We start from the raw sequence: 4,742 nt of genomic DNA on the forward strand, positions 1-4,742 counted from the left end.
CTTAAGGCCTCAAATTGAGCTGACCTTTTGTCATCTTCCATCTCTGTGTCCTTGCATAGGCTGTGCCCTAAGCTTATAGTGAACTCTTTCCTTACTTTTGACCTCTCTCTAAGATATTCCTTCTCTATCTTTCTTCAAAGGTCAGCTTAAGTACTTTTCTTGAGACCTTTCTTTATCTCCCCCTTCCCAGAATTCTTCCTTCCCTCCAAATTATTTTGTATTGACTTTATATTTATTGTACTTGTATATGCACATATATATTTTCCCCCCTTAGAATGTAAACTTTTTGAGAACTGGGACGATTTCATTTTTATTGTTTGCGTGGTGCTTAGCACAGTTGGGAGAGGGGGAATGGGACCTGTGATTGGTGTATAAGGAACTCTAAGTGAGAAAACCCTCTCCACGAATTCAGATTGGCAGCTTCTCTGCAACTTCTGGTCTTAGAAAGTTGCCTTGGAGGTTAACTAACTTGCCCAGGGTCCCATATCCAATAGATGCCAGAAAAAATACTGGACCCCAGGGCTTTCTGATTCTAAGGCTATATCTCTATTCACTGTGCCATGCTATACCACATTATCCTGTATACCACTGTTATGGGGCACACAAATAGTGCTTAATAAAGGCTTCTTGACTAATTGCCTGACCCAGGTTACTGCAGCCAGAACTGAGGGACATAGCATCTGAGACTTGGAGAGTAAGGTGGACACAGTGCTTAGCACTTTAGGCTCTAGGGGTCCCTAGGGGTTAGGGCTGAAAGTATTGGAGTCAAGGAGTGGGGTTGTGCAATTGAAGACCCCTACAAAGGTTTAATCCTGTTAGTAAAACACCGTTGGAATTTTGTAGGGCCAGACATTTGCCTTATCCAAGATCATCCAGCTAGTCTGAGACAAGGTTAGACCAGGTTTCTTCCTTTCTTCCTTCCTTCCTTCCTTCCTTCCTTCCTTCCTTCCTTCCTTCCTTCCTTCCTTCCTTCCTTCCTTCCTTCCTTCCTTCCTTCCTTCCCTTACTCTTTCCTTTCTTTCATTCATTCTTTTTTTGTTTCTTTCTTTCAAATGATTTTTGAGGAAGTCACTTAAAGTTCTCTGGGGGCATTTAGCAAGTGGAGTCCGGATTAAGTGGGTTTGTGAAGCCATTAAATTATTTCATATTTTAACTTCTTTTGAAGGCAGTGTTTCTGAATGCAAAGACTTTTTAATTCTTTCTCCAAATTACTTTCTTATCTCCAAATTGTGTGGGAGCAATTTTGTCAAAGTACTACCGAGGACCAAGACAAAAAACAAAGAGGCCAAGTGTTACCACCCCTAGGTGAAGTTTCATTACATTTGTTTTGCTGGGTAAGGAATAAAGAAGAGAATATCTCACCTTTGTATTATGCTTTCAGGTTTGTAAAGATCTTTCTTTACAACCCCATAATGTTGGTAATAACAGCAATAAGGGCTGACTCTTGAGTGGCCAGCAATATGTAACCAAAGAGGGATTTTGGGAAAGGACACAAATAAAAGATGATACCAGGGAAATGTAGACTATGTGATTTCGTGAGTATAGGGAGCCTAGGGAAAGAAATGCTCCCTGCCAATGCAGATCAGTCCTGTCTTTGGAGAGTTACCTCAGTACTGAGAGGTTATGACTTGCCCAGGGTTACTTTGCTAGTGTGTGTTAGAAGCAGGGTTTTGACCAAGGTCTTCCTTACTCCAAAGCCCTCTATCCATCACACTAGATATGTAGGACAGGCAGCCTTTGGGCTGCATGAGATCCACAACATTCCTGAGTTTGGCTGGAAATAGATTAAAATATAATTGGGAAATATTTAACAAAGTAAATAAAAACACAATAAAACATAGATAATGTTACAAGTCACTACGCACATTAAATCAATATGCAGCCTACAGGAGTCTTTATGAATGGTTTAGTGGATCCTATTTCTGTTTTAGTTTGACACCTCTGTACTACACCTTACCGGCTCCTTTTACAGAAGAGGAAATTGAAGGAGGCTCAGTGAGGTCAGTGACCTACCCATGGTTACATGGGCAAAAAGTATAAGTAAGAGCTAAAATTTGGACCTGTGCACCTAATTTCAAGAACAGCACTCAATCCACTACAACCTGCAAGGAAACTCAATTCAACTCGGTTAAACAGGCACATGTTGAGACCCTTCTATGTGCAAGGCACTCACTATACAGCACTATTCTGCCATGGAGAGGGATGGCGACACTATGTTTAAGGGTAAGTAGATGAAACAGAAATACAAACTATATGTACAAAATAAGCACAAAGTAGTTTTGAGAGTGGGAGAGTTCCCTAACAACTGGGAGGATCAGAAAGGGACTCCTGTAGGAAGTGGCATCTGAACTGTGCTTTGAAGGAAGCTAGGATGGGATGAGGGAGTACATTCTGGGCATGAGGATGAGCCTGTGGGAAGGTCACCCTATGGTAAATGCTCCTCACCTAGTAAGAAGGGTGATTTGGTTGGAACATAGAGGACCTGAGATGGAGTAAAATGGAAAAAGGAAGGTTGGAATCAGATTGTGAAGAACTTTAAATGACTGCCAGACAGGGCAGTTTGTATTTTATTCTAGAGGGAACAGAGAACCACTGAAACTTCTTGAACAAAAGAGTGATTTGGTCAGAGCTGCATTTTATGAATAACCACTTGACAGCTATATGGAAGATGAATTGGAGCATGTTCTATAGCACCAAAAGGTTCAGAGTAGTGAAAAAAGTATAAGACCTGGGAAAAGGCCATTGGATTTAGAAGTATGGAGAACCAATGGTAACCTTGGAAAGAACATTTTTAATGGAGTGGCAGATTCAGAAGTCAGGGCAGCTAGGTAGCACAGGCTTAAAATCAGGAAGATTCCTCTTCCTGAGTTCAAATTGAGCCTCTGCTTAGACCTGTGTGACCCTGGGCAAGTCACTTAACCCTGTTTGCCTCAGTTTCCTCATCTATAAAAATGAGCTGGAGAAGGAAATGGCACATTACTCTAGTATCTTTGCCAAGAAAACTTCAAATGGGGTTACAAAGAGATGGATGTGACTGAAAACAATCAAATAACAGCAACAAGAACAAGATTTAGAAGTCAGATTGCGAAGGGTTGATTTGTAAAGGGGAGTTAACGAAATGCACAGAGTAACTCTGTCTATGAACATATATGGAAACTCTTTCCCTGGTGAATTGTTGTGTAAATATGTGACCTTGGTCTCAGGGAGGATTGGGCGAGAGAATGTGGTTACCAGAGCAGAATGTTAAAGGACACTGTCCCCCCCCATACTTTTTTTAAGTTGGTGAGTCCCTCAAAGGCAAGGATTATAGATTTGTGGAGGGCAGAGTTAGCATCTCCTCAAAGTTCTTTATCTGCCCTCCAATTTTCCTTTTTCATCAGGAAGCTGAGTGCCCCCAGGACTACTATCGATAGCCTTTCTTTATTCTTTTCACTTTGCCCCCACCTCTCTTTCTATCCCCCAAGGATTTATTGAGAACTTCCTCTGTGCATAGTACTATGTTAACAGAGCATGTGGTATAACTAAAAGCCCCAACTTGGGCCCTGACCTCAAGGAACTGACAGTCTAATGGAGGACATGTGACTCACATATGTAAAACGTTAATTAAAAATATCAGTGCACATATTTGGTGCTTAATACACATTTGTTGAATAGAAGGGAATTGAAATTCAAGAGGTAAATACCAGTGAATCATACAGGCAGAGATAGTAATAGACTAGAGGTATTCAGAGTTGGGGAGAGATCACTGTGGTCTGAAATATTAAGGGAAAGCTTCATGAAGGAGGTGAGGCTGGATCTGGGACTTGAAGTATAGAAATTTTAATGGATGATGACTATCATATTGGCAACAGACAGACAAGCTACCTTAATTTTTATTTAAAAACTTTTAAAAATAATATTTTATTTGTTCTTCAATTATAGGTAAAGACTATTTTTAACATTCATTTAAAAATTTGCATTGCAAATTTTCTCTCTCCTTTACTATCCCCCTCTTCCCTGAAACAATAGACAAGTTAACTTAAAGTAGACATTGTCTAGTGCTAGGCTGGCTTACCAGTTTAGGAACTTCATCTAGCAGTATGTAAGCTAGTTGAGGGCAAGGACTCTTTTTCATATTGTCTCTGTATCCCTGGCCCTTTACATGGTGCTTTGTGCATAGTAGGTAATAAAGGAGAATTAATAAATATAATATTACTCATAATAATTTATGATAGATTAATAATTTGGTAATTCATGATCATACAATTTATAATAATAAATGCTTATTGACTTAGATTGGATTTTTGCCCTTGAGAGTAAAGCACTTGGCATCCCCCTCATCCAATTTTCTCAGCAATTCTGGGCACATAAATAATCAATTTGCATTTACTAAGTGCCTACTATAGCGTGTACCAGATATTATGTTAGGTGCTGGGGATACAAAACAAAAATGAAACACTCTCTGCCCTTAAGAAGCTGAAATATAAATCCCTCTCCTTCCCCCCACCCCAAAACGTTCTTGTGTCAATTCTCTGCCTAGTTCAGGATAAAGCTTTTTTCCCTCCTCTTGTATTATCTAGATAATCACTGCAATTTTCTACCTTGCTTTGTTTGTAATAGCCTAAGAATGGTATAGACACCAATCTAATTGTACTTATCTACATGTAATTATCCACATGTAATTATCTACATGTGTGGTAACTAGGTAGCATAGTGGATAGAAGGCTGATCCTGGAGTCAAGCTGAGTTCAAATCCTGCCTCA

This window comes from Trichosurus vulpecula, chromosome 3 (genome assembly GCF_011100635.1).
Source record: "Trichosurus vulpecula isolate mTriVul1 chromosome 3, mTriVul1.pri, whole genome shotgun sequence".
Classification (NCBI taxonomy): domain Eukaryota; kingdom Metazoa; phylum Chordata; class Mammalia; order Diprotodontia; family Phalangeridae; genus Trichosurus; species Trichosurus vulpecula.